Source organism: Hylobates moloch, unplaced genomic scaffold (genome assembly GCF_009828535.3).
Source record: "Hylobates moloch isolate HMO894 unplaced genomic scaffold, HMol_V3 SCAFFOLD_1, whole genome shotgun sequence".
Taxonomy (NCBI): Eukaryota; Metazoa; Chordata; class Mammalia; order Primates; family Hylobatidae; genus Hylobates; species Hylobates moloch.
The window spans coordinates 112,288,035-112,309,668 of record NW_026652276.1 but is presented as its reverse complement, the minus strand read 5'-3'; the positions used below and the strand labels follow the sequence as shown (position 1 = coordinate 112,309,668).

The window sequence follows — 21,634 nt, the reverse complement described above, 5'->3', positions numbered from 1 at the left end:
AAGTGATTAGACAAAATAAGAAAATGTACAGATATGATTATTAGACATGACTAAAATACTTCTTTTTAAAAGTATAAGAAAGCATTACTGAAGATAGCTAAGGATATTAATGGTCTAAATACTAAATCTATATATACAAATATATTATAAACAGAATATTTTCTTACTTTCCTACAACAAATTTATCTTTGACCCTGCAAGTAAATTATTAATCCTTCATTCTAGTCACTTCACAAGGATAGATGGTTAATTGCACAAAAGTGGTTTATGCTAATTCAGTAGAAACCTAAAAGATAATAGCACTCAATAATGAAAATTTTTGTTTGTTCTTTAAAAAAAGGTCTCAAAAGAATTTAAATACCTTATAGTTCAAAGTACCTCCAAACCCCCACCCCGTTCCCAAAGAAAATAAAATTAGGGTTACATACTGTGAAATAATGGGGAGAAATAATATTTTCTTTAATTCAAATTTAGTAAAATAGATTAATATGGTTAAATACTTTGTGGTGCATGTGTGTATACTTTTCAATTTTTCATTACCAGGTACACGAATATATAAATATGTACTTATGTATATATATATTTATATTTATGTGTTTGCCATCAATTTAATCACCTAGTTCTTTATCACCTAATGCTTAAAGTACTCAGCAATTTTACATATGTTCTGGAAAAGTACTCAGCAATTTTACATAAGTTCTGGATCCTTCCAACTCTGCACTTCTCCAATAAGCTACCATAAATATTACCTCACATATAGTTCTTGTAATGCTAGAGCCTAAAGAATTTCTACAAGGTTCTTTCATTTTTCTCATCCACATCTAGACATTAAATCAACAAACTCTTCATTCTCTCAACATTTCTATTTCTAACTAAGCAATTTTCAATTCCTCATTAACACAGTTTCTCCAGTGCAGTTAAGCCATTCTTCTTACATATGCACTTCAGGAGTGCCTTATTTTCTCCATATTTTTCTCGGCATGTAATATCATGTCAGTATTCTAGGCTTCACATAGCCATCATTTCTTCAAGCCCCTGCTCAAAACCATGCTCATCATTTACTAAGCCATCATTCACTAATCTCTTCTTTCATCTTTTATTAATCAATCCTACTTTATATTCCCTTATCTGAAATATCACAACAATAAACAACATAGTTTCTTGTATTCATAGTAGGTCATTTTATTATTTTATTGCATATGCACACACACAGACACACAATTTTATCTTTTAAGAGCCTAAAAGCTAAGAAGAGTTCTGGAGAACTCTCTAAATTCCACTATTAAGTCCTATACTCAAAGTGTTTCAATTTTGCTTTATAAACTAATTAAATGACTGTGTATTATTAAATTAATTTTTTAAGAGGAATTAAGAAATTTTATGACCATGACTTGATATTTCAATGTCTTACTAAAAAGTTCAAAATGAAAAAACAATGAATAAAATATGACTCATCATATTTACTTCATTCATCAACATCTATTTCTGTTTTCTACTTGACATTAACTTAGTGAATAATTCTAATTTACCTTAAATGCAGAAAGCAATATGAATGACTCCTACAAATACTAATATATTATTCAAAATTATTTTGCTTTATCTTATTCAATGTTCATGTAGATGGCGAACCACATCGTAAAGAAACATACTTATTTCCATCATGGAGCAGAGGAAAAGTAAAACATATAAACTTTAATGAAATCAGCCTTTACCACCTAAATTTATTTTTTCTCAGGTAAACCAGTTAACCATTTTATAAGATTAATTACTTTTGACTTTTGATTTTTAATGATCAAATAGCCACCATCAAAATATATATATTTATATATAAATATATAATATATAAATTTATAAATTTATATATTTAAATATAGTCATATATTTATATACATAATATATTTAAGTATATATAAATATATATGTCATATATAGAACATAATATGTAAATATATAAATATGTCATATATAATATATTTATATATTAATTATATATTATATATTTTATAATTATATATGTCATATATAACATATATATTTATATAAATTATATAAATTAGAATGAATAAGGAAAAAGGTTAAAATCTATCTAGTTCAAGAGGATGGTAGCCTATAGATGCCAATGATTTAAAAGGAAACAGCCTAAAATGATGAGGCACTTTTCTAGAGTTCTAAAGATATAAACAAGGTATTTCACTAAAATTCTTGAAAAAATGGATTAAAAACTTATTTCTTAATTCACTTTGAAATCCCTAGCATACATTTCCCCAGTGCCTAAGGTAACAGGCAAGATTTCCCAAGGAAACTTTAACCTTACAATTAGTGTTATCCTAGACAGAATTCATTAGATTCTTTAGGGCTTGGCATATAATGAGAAATTATTGCAGAGTAACCTTTAATTTAACTTTGTAATGAATGCCTGTAACAGCTATAGGCAGTAAGTAGGAATGTAGGAGATGCCACTCAAAATCAAGGAAATCAATCTTGCTTTGCTTTCAGTTGATCTTACATTTCTATTCTGATGTATAGTGTGTAAATTATACATTTTTTTCCGGAAATTTGCTTGTCAAAATGATTGGGGACATTACTGGCATCGGTTAGTGAGGTCTAAGAAGTGTCATTTTATAATATGAGGGTCATAAGTGCATTATCAAATAATTGTTCTGCATTTCCTACCACTTTCCAATGTGTAGCAGGATTGCAAGTAAAATATTAATCAGGAAACATTATACATTGTCTTAATTGGAATGTTACCAAGAATTGTCCAGTATTTTAGAGAAGGCAATAGTAACTGAACTCATTCTGTTTGTGACACCCTTACAGCAAACAAGTGTCTGTCTGAATCACTGTTGCTGTGTTTGTTGTGATTCCATGTATTGCTGCAAATACTATTTACCCCATTATTCTATATACATAGTTGCAATAATCTAATTACCTCAATTTGAATCTGGCCCAAATGTTTACATATTCTTTTATTTTCCTCTTTTATGACAAAGAGAGCATAACATTATTTTCTTGTTAGGTTATGTGCATAGGTAAATTATATAATCTGTGAATTTCATTTCAGATTACTAATCAAAAGACTTGGTGTCTAATACAGTTGAGAACAACTGTTCTAAGCTAATTATGATGATCTCTTTCTCCTTTTCTAAACAGTCCACATCCTTCACAGTTTGGAGAGGCCATGGCTGGGTAGACCTATAAATGAATCTTCTGGAGTCTTTGAGGTAAAAAATTACTTATTATAAAAGGGGTAAGAACAAGAGGAGAGCATGTTAAGACTTTCCTGTTCCATCCTTCTGCCTTTAATGATAACATGATGTCTGTTATAGCCATTTTGTAGCAATGTAGCAATGAGCCAATAAGCATGGAATAAAAGGGCAAAATATCACTGAACCAACGTATCGTCTTGGAACTACCCTCTTAATCTTCTTGATATGTGAAGGAAGGGGAGTTTGTATGGTTTCAACTGTTTTGATCTTATGCAGCCTAAATCTATTGCAACTGATACAAAACTGAATTTAATATCCTACCTTCAAACCTGGTTATTATCCTATGTATTAGTCAGTTCTCACATTGCTCTAAAGAACCACCTGAGACTGGGTAATTTATGACGAAAAGAGGTTTAATTGACTCACATTTACACAGGTTTAACAGGAAGCATGACTAGGAGGCCTCAGGAAACTTACAATTATGGCAGAAAATGAAAGGGAAGCAAGCACTGTCTTCACAAGGTGGCAGGAGAGAGAGACAGAGTGAAGGGGGGAAGTGCCACACACTTTTAAACCATCAGATCTCCCAAGAACTCACTCACTATCACAAGAACAGCAGGAGGGAAGTCCACCTCCCATTAGGCCCCTCCTCCAATTCGACAGGCAGTTTGGGCGGGGACAAAAATCCAAACCATATCATTCTATATTTCATACCACCATTCACCTAGCTGTTAATGCCAATAACCTCAGAGTCACCTTTATCACTACCCCTTTACCCCCAACTTCTAATCAGTTACTAAGTGCTATTGATTTGACTGCATAAATATGAAGAAATCCATCTACATTTCTCACTTTCCACTTCTACCCTCATAAGCCTAGTGACCATCACATGCTATCTGTACTTCCTGTTATCATCTCCTAATTGGTTGTACTGAATCTCCTTCACCCTCTACCACACTCCCTTTACATCGCATACTTACCATTTTAAAATACAAATTTGATTATATGGGTCCTCTTAGAAAAAGATAAATTCCTTTTGCTCCAAAACAAAATTTTAAACTCCTAACCTGGGACATAAGATCAATCCCATGATCTATGCATGAGCCATGCTGTCTCCTTTGTGTGAAAAACTTGTTTCTGTTTTCTTTCCACTGCCATGCCCATTCCCACCACGCTGCACACAAACTCACTTTTCACTTCCTTGGAAAAGCTTTTCCTAACCCATATATTTGGAAAGCCATAAGTTATCCACTCTTACTGAACACCATTTTTCCTTCTGAATTAGTTTTTTTGAGTTCTTAATTTAATACTGTTTCTGCCACTAAACTATGCAATATGGGGGCAGCTGATGTGACTTATTTATCATTATAGTCCTAGTTCCCGGCAGAGCTCTTGTCTCAGATTAAGTACTCAATTCTCAGTGATAGAAACAACGCAATAATGAACTTTTAAGACCCCTTAGTATGATTCTAGATATATCAAATAACTTTCCTAGAGTAAAATTTGGCTCTCTCTGTCTTCCTCATGGAGGAAATGAAGTAGACATATGAAACAAAGAGTCTTGTCCTCTCAAAAGTCATAATTTCCAAAGTAAATTATTGCTGTGATTTTGCATCCTGGTTGTATATTTGTGATGCGCATGAGATAGAAGCACCCTTGGTTTGCTGAGAAAAACGCAGGATTCATTACAAAGCTGAGGGCTTTTCCCAGGAAGGTGGTAAATTTACCGGAGTAGAGCCATTTTGTGAGGTCCTAATGGTGCGGCTTTTCTAAAGAACTGTTAACCAAAGGAAAACTGAAACCTTAAGCTCTCAGTGTGATAAACATAAAAATCTCAAAGTATGAATAGACATAAGCTTCTAGCTCCCCCTACCTTCTAAGGAGGACTCTTCCTTTGCTCAACTTGGCTCCCAGGATTCCATTTTACTGACCTAGAAATTTAATGTAGAGAAACATTACCAGTCTTAAGAGGTTAACTTAAGTTATATAAGAATGAATCTTTTTCTGAATCACAGAAAAAGAATAGTTCAGAATGTGGGAGAAAGCGGCCAACTTGGAATGAGAAAGTCCTGACGCTACAGCTGGAGTTTTGAAAAAGAAACTGAGGAAAAATCAGGGAAATACGGCGGTAGAGAGTTGTCTTGAAGGATCTGACTCCAGAGAAAGCTGGAAGAGAATTTCTTCAGAAGTTTTACTTTGTGGTGTATGGTGTCTAATCCCAATCCCACCACACACCAAAAGCATCCAGTAAAAACTCCTAAGAGCTGTCCAGAGTTGGTTGGGTTTTTTGTTTTTTGTTTTGTTGTTGTTGTTTTTTGACAGAGTCTCGCCCTGTCGCCCAGGCTGGAGCGCAGTGGCTCAATCTCAGCTCACTGCAAGCTCCACCTCCCGGGTTCACGCCTTTCTCCCGCCTCAGCCTCCCAAGTAGCTGGGACTACAGGAGCCCACCACCCTGCCTGGCTAATTTTTTTGTATTTTTTTTCAGTAGAGACGGGGTTTCACCGTGTTGGCCAGGATAGTCTCTGTCTCCTGACCTCGTGATCTGCCTGCCTCGGCCTCCCAAAGTGGTGGGGTTACAGGCGTGAGCCACTGCGCCCGGCCCAGAGTTGGTTTTATATTTTACTTTAAGGGAGAATCATGCTGAGATGGGACTTAGGGAAAAGGAGTTGCATCCCAGAATTGGGTTACAAATTTGCCAAATAAATTTAGTTCAAGTGCGTTCTAGTAACTAGAAACTTCTAGCAAACTGTTTTTAATCAGAGTGGCTTTCACTGAGTTGAGGCAAAGGAAAAATTATTATTATGCAAATTGTAATTCTTAACATTGTTCTGGGAATTTCTTCAGTAGCCACAATACACTTTCTTTTAAAGGGCCATGTGAAAAAAATCTATTTTTTAAAATAGTGATTCCCTCAGGCATGCAAATAAAGACACACAAAAGCACTTTGTCACTGTGAGTCACTGACAGCAACTCTGGACTTTCAAAAGATATCCTGGGATATCCAGTAACAAATATGTATGTGATTTAAAGTTAACAATCTCTTACTCAAAATGATCCTTCTGTTATATGATGGCTTTCAAAGAGGAACAAAGACGTTTATGACACTATCAAATCTAGACAAAATTATTTATATTTTCTTTTAGAGGACTTTATATGTAAAAAATTACTCAGCTCTATTAACCCTGCTCAGAAGAATAACTCCCAGTCTTCTAACAAATGCTCACCAAAACACCCTTTTTAGGTGGTTAAAATGTTTTTCATAAGTTAGAAAGGCAGGTAATGTTAAGTCTTACACCTTGTAACACATCTTGAAATGCCCCGTGAACAAAAAATGATTCATACTGAGTGACTCATTGATTAATTGTAAATTTGCATATCTAAAAGTAGAAATTTGATGAAAATTTCAAGCTATAGGGAAATTATAAACATTGTCACAGCTGGAATCTATTTAGGTGAAGGGATGAATTTTATGACGCTGCAGGTTATATTCCTGTAATTGAAAATAGTGTAAAAGAAGAGATGCACTGGGAATATTGCTGTGGCAAGTGATCTGTGGGAGACACAAACATGAATAAAACACAGTTTCCGTCCCATGGGGGCTTAAAAGCTAGTAGGAGATGGAAAGTTTACAGATATCACCAAGACAGTAAATGACTCACTGGAGTGGGCTGATGGGAGTAAAAACCATGCAAGTTCTATGAAGGGCCAGAATTTGATCTTTATATTCCCCAGCACCTAGAAAACAGTCTGGGACATAGAGGGTGCTCAATAAACATATGTTGAATCAATGACAGTAATATGGGAGGGACTGTGCATATATATATATTAATATGATTATATCTGGGAAATTATTTGTAATTATAGTTTAAAAAAACTAGAATGACTTTAGGCAGCATGGTAGCATGGGCACTTTCAAGTCCCCAGGTGTCCTGGAAACATCTAGGGGTGGTCCAACAGGGGTCGTGGCAATTGGCACCTTACCTAGCTTGGGTTTCTATGAACTAACTTATTCAAATAAAGTATTTTCTTACTAAAAAGAGTTTACAATTTTTTGCAGAGTAAAAAACACATAGGATTTGCAGTCCAGAGCTCAATGTTCAAATGCTAGGTCTACTGACTACCAGTTCCCCATGGCAAACATGGGGAAATAGTTTAACCTTTCCAAACTTGTGTTTCATTATGTGAAAAAGGAAGATAACAATAGCTAACCCACAGGATTGTAATGAGAAATAAATAAGCATCAAATGCCAGCAGATTACTTATATATATAGTTTGCCTTTTTTCATTTGATGGATCTCAGTTCCCCTTCCAGTTCACTAATAGTTTGTAAATAGCTTAATTCCAGGTTTAGTCTGACTATTCAGTCTTGACCTCCTGTTAGTTTTGTGGCTTTGGGAAAGTTATTTAAGTTGTCCGACATTCACTTTCCTCATTTTTAAAATAGGAACAAAAGTGGTATCCACTCTCAGGAATATTATAAAAGCATAACAAATACCCTAAATGGCCCTTCAAATATCCTAATTTTATCTGAACCCTGTATGTTGGGACTTTCAAAGATTTGTTTCTTCTCAGTATTTTTAATTTCCATATCTCGTCGGCTGGGCGCGGTGGCTCACGCTTGTAATCCCAGCACTTTGGGAGGCCGAGGCGGGTGGATCACGAGGTCAGGAGATCGAGACCACGGTGAAACCCCGTCCCTACTAAAAATACAAAAAATTAGCCGGGCGTGGTGGCGGGCGCCTGTAGTCCCAGCTACTCAGAGAGGCTGAGGCAGGAGAATGGCGTGAACCTGGGAGGCGGAGCTTGCAGTGAGCCGAGATGGCGCCACTGCACTCCAGCCTGGGCGACAGAGCAAGACTCCGTCTCAAAAAAAAAAAAAAAAAAAATTTCCATATCTCTTGTTTATTAGTTTCCACTATTAATTTCTTATTCTTTATTAACTTCAGTTTTTTCAGAGGCTCTAAATTACTTAAGAGTATAACTAGAGAACTAACCAAGTAAAATCCAAAGCATGGGAAATCTTTTCCTCTGGATTTAGCACTGGATTTATGTTACTAGCACTGAAATAGCAAATTAGAGGGGAAAAAAATTCTCTAATATCCCCACAAAGTAAGAATTAAATTAAAAATATATTGGTGGATAAAACTTTCTTAACTGGGTAGCTCTCTAAATTTAACTTGCTTTAAGGTCAAAAGAACAACTTTCTCTGCAGCTTCCTCTCCAACGCGAGGTAAGAGTCAGGTTTACACACATATATTTCCATCTAAAAATTCATAATTACTGCATGCTGTGAAATTAACCTCTCCAGGTCGCCTTACAAACTCTAACTCCCATCCCATTCAGTCATCATGAACTTAATTCATTTGCTTCTTAAATTACAAATGTATTGAATGTATTAAAAATGCCAAAACACCTATTATCACAAATGAATAAGCACAGTGCATATTTCTAGATACTCTGTAACATCAAGTACTTTATATACCTTTTAACAAAGTTATGCAACAAACATACCACTGATCATGCACCCCATCCTTGCAAAACAAATAAAAATAAAAACAAGGTAGTCTTAAGAGACCTAACAAGGACAAATAAAACGAAGCTGCCACAAGAAAAAATCTCGAATTAACAATATGGGAGACTATTAGAGAGAAATGTCCAAAGATAAAATGGGCCATATTGAAGAATATCTAGTTGGCCACATTGTAGGGATATTGCAGAGGCTAGTCAATCATCAACTGGCCAGTAATACAGTAAAAGGAAATTCATGTACCCCTGAGAGCTGGAAAAGTCCCTCTGTACCACAGGTTTCTGTAAATTCTAAGTAAAAATAATAAAGAATAGGCCATCTTTTAAAATGAATGTCTAAAGGCAAAATTCACATTTAAAATAAATCACATTAAGTAATAGTTTGAGGAACAAACCACAACTATAAGTACATAATTTTAATATCATGACAGTTTTAGAAAAGTAATATACAAGAATACATAAAGTTTTCCTCTCATTGATCAGTTGAGAACATTCATAATAGAATAACTACTTAATCAGATTCAAGATGACATTAAGTTCTTGTTTAGTATTGAACTGGTTTTGTCTGTTATAAATAAACATTTTACTTTAATGTAACACTGCACGATATTTAAGGTTCTAAAGAAGAGTAACGCAGATCAAACAAATGGGAATAAATTCTTTATCATTATTATTTTGGGGAGTGTGTTTTGCTATTAACATGTTATCAAAAACAATGTTATGCCACAATCTGCTCACCCGCTCCTTATCCAAGGCAGTCCCAGGTATCTCCGTAACAGAGGTCCTTAGATCCCAAGTTTATTTCCTACTGTAAAATAACTCTGTTTTACCACTGAACCAAGATAACTGGGAAAGCTCTTCTGAGCATAGAAAGCAACTCTTCTATTGATTTCTTTCCTTCAAATAGTGCTCCAAATCCTCCCTTCTGATTATAGTATTTTAGTCTACATAAAACTACTTGCCCCTAATTACTCTTAGCCATTTTCCACTGGAGAGTTTTATTTGTATTTTGCTTATTTGGCAGTATTGTCCCAATAGTAATGAGAAGGGGCCACTTGTTATTGTCAATGGTGTAGCACTCTGATTAATGTGCCTTTGTGAAGTTTACTAGTGCCCTGGTTCTTAGGTAATACATTTACTTACTAATTTACTTACTTAGTTGCTTATTTTCTTACAGACTTATTTATTTCATTCTGGAACCCACAAGCAGACCAGTATAGTTCTGCTAAACCAGGGACAATACAGATTTCAAATGAACATTATAAAACAAGAAAAATAAAGCAAACTAAATTAATACGCAAATATTTTAAAAAATTTCTTTATTTTACAAAAACACTTGAAAAACAGCACTCAACAGCAACTATTTCTGCATGGTTTTGCAGTATAGCAAATTGTTACAAGCATTCACATTTGGAGCCTGATGTGCATTTTAGATCACTGTGAACTGGTTGACTGCAGAAGATATTGGGAGTGTCAGGGTATGCGGGGGAAATAAAGCTATAGGGCTAGCCAACTGTGGTGGATATTGGTCATACATGGGGCTGCCCAGTGTCTTATGAAAAGCCGTTTGGCACCTGAATACATTTTCAAACTGTGAATTCTACCTTTCCAGTTCAGAAGCTCAACTTGAAATAAGCAGATTCCTTTGCGGTTGTGATATAGGCATATGACCTAGGCTCCAGAAATCAAATGCAAAAATCAAGAGACACTTGTATTCAAATGGGAGTAATGTGAAAAGGTTGTTTATATTTTTGCTGGGAGATTGGGGATTGTGCAGTGGTGTCTGGATATACTTGGTGACAGCAGCAGAGACAATGATGACCAAAATGATGCAAGGTCAAGTTCTTGGCTCAGACCTAACCTCATCGAGGTGATGGGTGATTCCTCCGTCTCATTGCATGGTAGTTACTAGGCTCATGTTCATATAAGGCCAGCCTTGTGATACACTTCTAAGCATATCTCTTGAAGATGTAGCCTCAAGCCTGGCCTCCCAGAACTCCCACCAATTCTGTGTTCTAATAAATATATTATAATGAACACCTTTGATACTTAAGTGTTTGCATCTGTTGATTGCAATTAAGAACAATGACTGATAATGACTGAATATAAGGGTAGGTTGGGGGAGAGAAAATATCAAGGCAGACTCCAGAATTTGAAGCTCAAGTAACTGCATAAGGATGACCCACTAACCAAAGATATCTAGTGTGGTAGGGACGGGACAGCAGCAGAAGTTCTCAGGAACTTACGATAACCAAAATTAAGTCAAAGACTGATGTGTGTTTGGATTTCAGCTCTCCCCCTTGTTCAATTTCTTAAACTGTAATACATAATGTTCCTCTGAGAACTGGATATAATCTATGTGAAGTACTCACCAAAATTCGCAATACAAGTTGTTGTTACATAGATCAGAAAGGTGCAACAGCATTTTTCTGAATGAATCATCTAATTTGTAGACCTAGCCTTGGAGAGGGATGGTGGTATTAGAGTACCTGGAATCCTAGCCAAATAAACTGGGTTTTAAATGTTGGTTCTAGTTCTAGGTGTGGTCTGGAAATACGATAAAACTTAAATAGGAAGGTAAATTCAGGGAAAGCCAAGAAAAATGGCCTCTGAATGGTTGTTCCCTGGACCTCAGAGTGAGTATCCATAGGTTAATCTCAGGCACACTTGTCCCAAGCCTTAAGCAGCAAATCTAAACTGGTCGTGTTAGGCTTCTCTTCCCTACCCAGCCTGTTTCAGGGTTGCCTGAATAACTTAGCCTGCAATTGAGGGCAACTCTAACCATAGGTGAGTTAACCACAGGTTAGTTAACCATAGTTAACCTGTGGTTAACTCACCTAACTCTAACCCTGGCCCAGAAATATCAAAACTTTCCATGCATCTTATGATAATTTACACACATACACCACCCGAACACACATACGCCATAATCCTTTTCCCTCACAATTTTCTATTATAGGCTCAGAACTTGTAAAAGTTGGTTCTAAATAAATATTTGTAGGATCAGATTAAATTTTTAAATTGAATGCCTTTTTAGAAACTGCTGGAATATGGTTTTCTTGTTATTTTGAACTTCAGAAAAATGTTGATGGTTGATAAAGCAGTAATAGTTCCTGGTGGTGTAATTGCCTGGGCATTCTGCAATGATTTGGTCAGACCCTTTATACAGACCCTTCTGTACATTAAATGGACAACTGGCTGGGTAAAATAACCCACTTTGTAAAGTGATACTGATGGCAATGGGGGTGCAAAATAGCCTGGGAGGAATGAATGTCAGTAGGACATGCAGTGAGCTCTTGCAAGGTATGTGAAATGCAACAATGTAAGCAAAAAATACAGAAAAACTGCTTGCAAGACAACTTTAAGCTCAGTCAACACTCAGTCAGCAAACTCTGTCTCTGAAAATCCACACCATTTGACAGTATAGTCTGGCACAAAGATACCAAATGGTGAGTTACTTCCTCAAAAGTGATTTTGGAAATAGAGCTGTTAAATTAAATTTGTCTTAAAGCTGCCTACATATATAGCAAACTGCAACCTTACTTAGTATGCAAATAAACTGTAATCTAATTTAATAGTATATCCCTCTAACAAATAGCTAAGTCTCAGCCAATCACAGCAGCCAAACTTCAGCCATCACAGGCTGCCAACTGATCAGGTTATGTCCATATAAGGCAAATGTCTTGTCCCATTATGCCCAAAAAAGGCAAATGCTAAACTTTAACCAATCAAGCTGGTTTTTTTCATCAATTCCCTTTCTGTCTGTAAATACTATCTAATACTAGGATGAGCTCTCTGAACCTCTACAGGCTCAGTGTGCTGCCCAACTCATGAATTGTTCTTTACTTAAATATCAAGCTTTGCTGAATTTAATTTGTCTACAGATTTTCTTTTAATAGAGCCTAAGAGGCAAAGCTGCTGATGCTGATCCTCTGCAGAGGCTGGAGTTTTTTAATTTCAATTGCAGTGAAACAGCACAAATAATTAGAGGACTAAAATTTTCAGATACAGTTTATGCATACTTTATTTTGTCTGCTCAGAAAATAGACATTAGGGACTTATGTCCTTCCCTGGATTAGAACCAAGGTGAAGCAATTGGCAAAAATAGTCTGGGAGATGAGAAGAAGCGTATATTAGATTAAAACTACATGGGAAGAGACCCTAACTAATCAAGAATAACAGGATATTAACCTTAGAGAGGGCAGATTAGGAAGGATCTAATGCTCAAAATCACAGAGGAAGTAGAAGCAGATAAAAAAGGAAGATGCCAGTGGTTAGGGGAAGATGGAGAAATCTTAACATAGTTGAGGTCAGAGATAACATAGAAATGATACACATGGGGTGGCTGAGGATAGCAGAGTATAAAATCTGCACAAGGAAAATGAAGAAATGCAAAATAAATGAAAAAGGACAGCAAAGTAAAGAAGTCAAGGGGTTACTACTTTATTATTGTTATTATTGTTCTTAATAATAACAAGATGGGGGGCTAAAATTACTGTAGTGGTAAATGTGCTAATTTCTTTCTTTCTTTTTTTTTTCTTGCTCTGTCACCCAGGCTGGAGTGCAGTGGCACGATCTCAGCTCACTGCAACCTCTGCCTCCTGGGTTCAAGTGATTCTCCTGCCTCAGCCTCCTGAGTAGCTGGGTTTACAGGTGCCCGCTACCATGCCCGACTAATTTTTTTTGTATTTTTAGTAGAGACAAGGTTTTACCACATTGGCCAGGCTGATCTCGTACTCCCGACCTTATGATCTACCCACCTTGGCCTCCCAAAGTGCTGGGATCACAGGTGTTAACCACTGCGCCTGGCCAAATGTGCTTATTTCTTAAAAATATTTTATAAATATCAATTTCTTATTTTAGAATACTTATTTGTGTATGGTCTTAAGTATTCTGACCTTTTTTACTTTCAAGCTATGGATTGTATCAATTTTTAGTTCTCCAATAAAATCAATATTCTGGCATAAAATATTCATAGGCCTGAAAAGAACATTAGACTGAGGAGAGACTGAGGTGGGCAGATCACCTGAGGTTAGGAGTTTGATACCAGCCTGGTCAACATGGCGAAACCCTGTCTCTACTAAAACTAAAAATTAGCTGGACGTGGTGGCACACACCTGTACTTCTATCTACTTGGGAGGCTGAGGCACAAGAATCACTTGAACCCAGGAAGCGAAGGTTGCAGTGGGCTGAGATAGCCCCACTGCCCTCCAGCCTGGGCGACAGAGTGAGACTCCATCTCAATAAAAGAGCATTCGAAACTTTCATTTATCAATCTTTCCTACAACTAGCATAACCATTTGTTAGTTCATGCAATACATATGCATGAATACAAACATACTCCAATGACAAACAGTAACCATTTATACCAAAAAACCAACATGGGTAGTAAATTGCTTTAAAGAAAGGCAAGCCTGTCAGCCAATCTCTGACACCATTAAAAGAAGCATCTGACATTGCATCTAAATTTGGGAAATCTGGTCAGATGTTGGTCATCAATTTGCTTAAATATATTTAAAATTCAACAATGCAATATTTTATTCAAACATTTGTTGAACACTTACTATGGAGCCAGGCACCTCACCAAGGGCTATGTCTGCAAAGGAAGAGAAAATAGAGCAATTGCTCATGTGAAAACATACAAGCAAGCAAGCAACCCATTTCCTTAGGGTAATTTTGAATAAGAGAAATGCATACAAGTTATAATAATTGTCTCAAGGAGATAAATTAATGAGGACTGGAGGGTTGGGTGAAGGTTTCACAGAGGGAAAGACCAGGTATAAGAAACGTAGTAAAAGACAACTTGGAAAACTGCTGCACAGGCCAGGGTACCTAAACTTTTCCACAGCGTGCATCATAACTATAATTATTTGGTTAATATCTGTGAACCCCACTAGCCTCTGTGAAGCTCCCTAAGGGTAAGATGAAGTCTTTCTGGTTCACTCATATTTAACACTTGTATCTAGCATAGAGCCTTCTTTGTGGTGCTCAATTTACGTTAATGGGGAAGTGAAGAAAATGTGTTTCTATATATTAGGAGATGAAGGAAGGTAGACAGGGAGAAGTGAAAATGAGAGGGAGATGCTGGAGGGTCTTTCCAAAGGTGCTTTCATAATAGTCTCAGAGTTTAGATTTTCTTTTGAAGGTGATTTCATTGAATTCAACCCATTAACTGCTTATAGAAGACATAAAAAGACTCATGTATCTAAAGATAACGCGGTGGCAAGGGTAATGTATATATGGATTGAACAGGAAGAGACTGAGGTAGACACGTCATAGTAGAGAAATCATGATAGCATTTTATTTCACTTCCATGATGAAGTATTTCCAAACTGTGTTTGTGAGGGGAGGGTAATACTTTCTAATGAAAAGTTGGCAGATACCATTGACCTAACATCTCCCTGGGAGCATCTTACTGAGTAACATAATAGAGGTGGCTATAGTTGGTGACTTTCTGAGGCCCAGTACACCCCATAAACATGTTCTGTTTGTCTCCCAAATGTGTGACAAGAGAAAGGGAACCCTTGCACACTGTTGGTGAGAATGTAGAGTAGTATGGCCATTATGGAAAACTGTATGGAGGTTCCTAAAAAAAAAAAAAAACTAAAACTAGAATTATCATATGATCCAGCAATCCCACTTTGGTGTATATATCATGAGCAATTGAAAAGATACCTACTCCCAGGTTCACTCCAGCATTATTTACAAAAACCAGTACCTGAAATCAACCTGTGTCCATCAGTGGATGAATGGATAAAGAAAGTGTGGTTTGTAAGCTCAATGGAATATTATTCAGCCTTGAAAAAAAGAAAGAAATTCTATCATTTGCAACCACATGGATGAACCTGGAGAACACTATGTTAAGTGAAATAAGCCAAGGACAAAAAGACAAATACCACTGATCTCACTGATATGTGGAATCTAAAAAAGTTGAACTCATAGTAGCAGAGGGTAGATTGCTGGTTAGGGGATGCGAATAGGGATGGGATAATGTTTTCAAGGGGTGGAAGGTTGCAACTGAGTGATTAAATAATTAATATTGAAGATGATGGATATGTTAGTGTGATTTAATTATTCCACACTGCATACATATATCATAACTGTGTACCCCACAGTTACAATAGATTATAAAAAATTAAATTAAACAGAAACAAACATGCCACCAGAATAAGAAAGTAAATATAATGAGGCAAGTGTTACTACGTCAAGCTAAAAGGTTAGTGCAATCACGTCACACCTTTCCCACCAGACTCATTTATTCACTTATGTCACTGCCCAGCTCCTGAAAGTACTTAGGTATGTTACACTACTTTAAATAATCTTCCTTGAATAAAGGAAAAAAATATAAAATTATAAAGCTTAAAGGTATGATAACAGACTCTTAATAATAATATAGTTTTCTTTTTTGCATAACAAAATAATCTTGATCAATTGTAAGATTTACAAGTATTTCTTAAGAGTTAATCTGTATTATACCTAATCATAGTCTCCTCTGTGAAATCATGGGTTGCAATTGCTATAAAATATAAACTAAAGAGAAAACAAATCCATTTTAAAGTCCCCTCCCACTGTGACAAATAACTTTATAAAAAATGAAATTCCTGTTGCACAAGATTACACCAATAATGATAATTATAAACCTTAAGAAGTACTAGGCATTTTAATATGAAATTGAACACATTAGGGATTTTTCTAAACATGATCAGTAAACCAATCGCCATATTTCAGTGTAGGTCATATCTAGTGATCTTTAAACTTTTATGTAAGTTATTTCTGTTTTGTTTTCAATTGTTAAAAAAAAAAAAAAAAAAAGCTCTTGAGCTCAGGAGTTCAAGACGAACCTGGGAAACATGATGAAACCTCATCTCTACAAAAACTACAAAAATTAGCCCGGTGTGGTGGCTCGTGCTGGTAGTCCCAGCTACTTGGGAGGCTGAGGCAGGAGGAATGGTTGAGCCCTGGAGGTTGAGGCTGCAGTGAGCCATGATTGCACCACTGCACTCCAGCCTGGGCGACAGAGTGAGACCTTGTCTTTAAAAAAAAAATCATGTTGTGTTAGCCTTCTGTTGATTTGTGCTTCTTCTTGAAAGGAAGAGTTAAGAGGAAGAAAAAATCACTTTAAACAGGGGTAGAATTACTTAACTCACTTGCATCTTTAAATATTTCAACTGTAAAGTATAAGACTGCTTATTTTGTTTAGCCTTCCAGTTTTTCAATTTTATATTATTTGGATGATTCTTTGCTGAGCTAGGTAGAAAGGTATCAATGTCAGCATTGATAAATGTACATACTCTATTTGCTTTTCAAAGTGCAAGGAGGATGTATCCGATATTCAAAGTGAGCAGAACAATGCTTATCTGCATTTCTGAAGGTCTGCAAAAGTCCCATAAATTGTTAAGAAGCTGACAGAACTGATATTTCATACCACTATGAATATAACTCATTAATAGTATAAACCTATTGACAGTAAATATCCTCCATACCTCTATGTGGAAGGATTTTCTTTAAATTTTCATAGAGAAGTAACCTATAGAACTAAACCTTTAAAATATACTCCTTTGATAAAAACTATTCTTTAATACCAAGAATCACAGCTGTTAATGCTGTGATCCACTTTGAATGTAGAGTGACTTAATTCTTTACTTCTGTGATGCCTACCAAATGGTCAATGTCTAAGTATCATATTACTTTGCAGAATTTCTGTGCATTTTAAAAATAGGAAAGATTGGCATAATTCTATTGTGACTTTTGATTCAAGTTCTAAACAGTAGGAAAAGCTAGATAGAGGACTAATAGGAGTTCTGCTTGTCCACTCATTATATTTAGTGATTGCAGACAGTTTACATCACTGCTTCATCAGATTTTCCCACCCAGACCATTTCCTTCTGCTATAATATGTTGATACACCAAAGCACCACCTGATGAAACAAAATATTACCCAGGCATGCAGAAGTGACATGATATGAATCTGCATTACCTTGGCTAGCTGGATCCCACTGCACCACATCTAGGAGTAATTGGCATATGAAGCCTAGGTCAAACATTTATCTGTTCAGTAAGCAACTACATAAATGCTTGGCTTATCCATCATCATTTGGAAATAAACACCTACTTCAGTGATTTTTCTAAGATAATAGAAATTTGCTTCTTCAAGTGCCAAACTTTCGGTTTGCTCAATTTTCATTTTCTGTTCAGTGTATTATATATTCCTCTGTTATCTCAGAAAATAAAAGCCATAGACATCAATTTGGCCCTATGCTGGACTGTGCTGATGCCTTCACAGATGATTAGGGTGTGTAGGCCTGGCTGGTCTCATATTAAATGATTTGAGAGGACCACACTTTTTGAGTTTTATATATATATTGAACGATGTTCTGTACCCTCATTCACTGTCAAGGCATCGTTAACAATTTTTGCTGCTATGAACTTGACTGACATTAATAGACTATCCTCTTTTTGTCCTTTTTATTTTCTGAATTATGATTCCCTAAGTAAAGGTTTGGTTCTCCCATAAATGAAGTTCATCAACTTTAGTGTATGTGTGTGTTCATATTTCATTTATCTTGTCAGTCCAGTCTTATTAACAATATTTTTTCTTGCCTATATTATCATAATGCAAATGATAATAATGCATCTAATCTTTACTATGGGCCATCCTCTGTGTTAGTTACATTAGGTGATCATGTGTAACCTAAGTGAATCCTCCTCATCACAATTTTATGAGATATGAGCTACTTTTGTCTATTACATTCTACATATGGAAAATTCTCTATAACTCTCGAATGATAGATATTGATTAGAGTATCTTGGAATAGTGACTTGAATAGTGACTTCTAGATGAGTGAAGTGTATCTGTACAATGGTTTTCTTTACAGCTGGTTCACACTGATATTTTCAAACAAAATCCTTACGTAAGAAGCTACTATGGGTTCTATGGGCATATTTTCAAGAATGATGTGTTTATATTATTAGGAATGTTTTCTTTTTAATTTTAAAGAAAACAGGCAGTCATTCTTCTGAATTAACTTATTTATATATACAGTTAACCTTTTCAAGGGCAATTTAGTTTGGATATAAATGGAATGTTATAACAGAATTGTAGATATATAAATGCAATACTGATACATTATAAACAAACAATAATTTTTAAGAAAGAAATTGTTAAGTACTTACTGTGTGCCAGAGGCTAAGGGGTTACATGCTTCCTAACCTTGTTTATGCCTCAGGTAACAGTCGTCTTAATTTTAAAATCAGGGAAACTAGATTCAAATAACTAAAATTTGAGCACAGAATTTCACGTTAACCCTCATGCTTCACCCAGTTAAGAGCAAGGTGAATATGATATTGTACTACTAAAGACCGTGCACATAACAATATTTCAATAAAATGGTAATGTTTAGTCTCTCATTGGCAAACTATCTGATAAATAGTTAATAGCTGAAATTATAAAACTCCTACAAATTAATGGCAACAAAAAAAATCACCTGGTTAGAAAACAGGAAACTGGAATAGACATTTCTCCAAAGATGACATACAAATAGTGAACAAGCATATGAAAAGATGCTCCATACCACTAATCATTAGGGAAAAGTAAATCAAAACCACAATGAGACACCATCTCACACGTGGTAGAATGGCTATTATTATCAAAAAATAATAACAAATACTTGCAGAATTATGGAAAAACTGGAACCATTATACACTATTGGTAGGAATGTAAAATGGTGTGGCCTGTATAAAAACAGTAGAGCAATTCCAAAAGACTTAAAAATAGAATTACAATATAATTCAGCAATTCTACTTCTGGATATATATCTGAAAGATTTGAAATCAGGGTCTAGAAGAGATATCTGAACTCCCATGCACACTGCAGCATCATTTAAAATAGTCAAGATATGGAAACATCTTAACTACCCACTGGTGAGTGAATAAAGAAAATGTGTTATATACAAGCAATTGATTTATTAGCCTTAAATAGTGACTTGAATAGTGATGGAATATTATTCAGCCTTAAAAAAGAAGGGAATCCTACCAAATGTGATGACATGGGTGAACCTGGAGGACATTATGCCAAGTAAAATAAGTCAGTAACAGAAGGATAGATACTGCATGATTCCCCTTACATGAAGTATCTAAAATAGTCAAAGACTTTGAAATAAAGAGTAGAATAGTGGTTACCAAGGGTTAGCAGGAAGGGAAATGGGGAGTTGCAGTTCAATGGATATGGTGTTTCAGTTACGCAAGATGATTAAGTTCCAGAGATCTGCTGTACAACATTTTGCCCACAGCTAATAACACTGTATTTTACACTTAAAAATCAAGTGAGTAGATCTTATATTGTGTTCTTACTACATTTTTTTAAGTTTAGTTTAGAAAAGACAAGACCTAGCAAAGACATGATATATTAGTCCATTTTCATACTGCTATGAAGAAATACCCAAGACTGGTAATTTAAAAGAAAAAGAGGTTTAATGGACACAGTTTCACTTGGCTACGGAGGCCTCACAATCATCGTGGAAGGCAAAGGAGAAGCAAAGGCATGACCTGCATGATGGCAGGAAAGAGCGCATGTGCAGGAGAACTGTCCTTTATAAAACCATCAGATCTCGTGAGAATTATTCACTGTCATAAGAACAGCATGGGAAAAACCCACCCCCATGATTCAATTACCTTCCACTGGGTCCCTCCCATGACATTTGAGGATTATGGGAGCTACACTTCAAGATGAGATTTGGGTGGGGACACAGCCAAACCATATCACATGATAACTGTCCTCATAAAATGAAAGAACAACTCATGGAGGATGCACTAGATTTGGTACTAAGTTGTCCTGTGAGCAGAACTAGGAAGATGCATTGGTCGATTTCAGCTTACTGCAGATTTTTCTGTCACATCCCTATGCTGATGGGGGAAATGTTTTCAAGTCCAGCAGTCCCCAATCTTTTTGGCACCAGGGACTGGTTTTGTGGGAGACCATTTTTCCACAGACTGGGGGGTGGGATGGTTTCAGGATGATTTGAGCACATTTGTTGTGTGCTTTATTTCTATTATTATTACATTGTAATATATAATAAAATAATTATACAACTCACCATAATGTAGAATCGGTGGGAGCCCACAGCTTGTTTTCCTGCAACTAGATGGTCCCATTTGGGAGACAATGACAGATCATCAGGCATTAGATTTTCATAAGGAGTGCACAACCTACAATAGGGTTCATGCTCCTGTGAGAATCTAATCCCACCATTAATCTGACAGGAGGCAGAGCTCAGGTGATAATTCAAGGAATGGGGAGAGGCTGCAAATACAGATGAAGCTTCACTGGCTTGCCTGCCACTCATCTCCTGCTGTGCAGCCTAGTTCCTAACAGGCCACAAACTGGTACTGGTTTGGCCAGGGCATTGTGGACCCCTGGTTCTGGTACATCTAGGTTGCATGCAGTCTCTTGGTGGTTCCAATTTATGCAAAAAACTAAGTTGTAAATTTGCTCATGTATACAAACGGGACATCAAAAGTCTCCGGACTGAGAAGATTGACCCTAATCCCCTTAGCTCTAGTTAACCCCATCGTCGGATCATGTCTGAGCCACCTTGACTTTTGGTGATCTGTTCGTATTTGGTTTCTGAGGATACCTCTTATTTTTTGTGAGCTTATTTATGCCTTCATAAAATAGGCTTGTTATATTTTTAGAATTTCTATCCACTTGTTTTTGAAGGGATTGCAGGTTACTGATTTTGACATATTGGCAGAACCATCAAAATAAAACTCTTTTGGAAAATAATAATATTCTGTAAAAGCATAAGATGCTATCATTATCATGTCTATTAGTGGTACTCTAAATTATTATCAGTGTAGTTTACATTAATATATGGATGACTGTGTCAGACAATGTGTTAGTA

At 35.9% G+C, this 21,634-nt stretch overlaps 1 protein-coding gene across 1 annotated transcript in view; it reads left to right on the top strand.

Moving 5' to 3' along the window:
• The first annotated feature begins 1,618 nt into the window (after positions 1-1,618).
• The window catches only part of LOC131381954 (homeobox protein Hox-B8-like), a 42,946-nt gene continuing 22,930 nt past the window's right edge, over positions 1,619-21,634 (top strand). The window contains exons 1-2 of the mRNA XM_058431317.1: positions 1,619-1,735; positions 3,154-3,224. The gene's annotated coding sequence lies outside the window, so the exon portion shown is untranslated. The remainder of the gene's footprint in view (positions 1,736-3,153; positions 3,225-21,634) is intronic.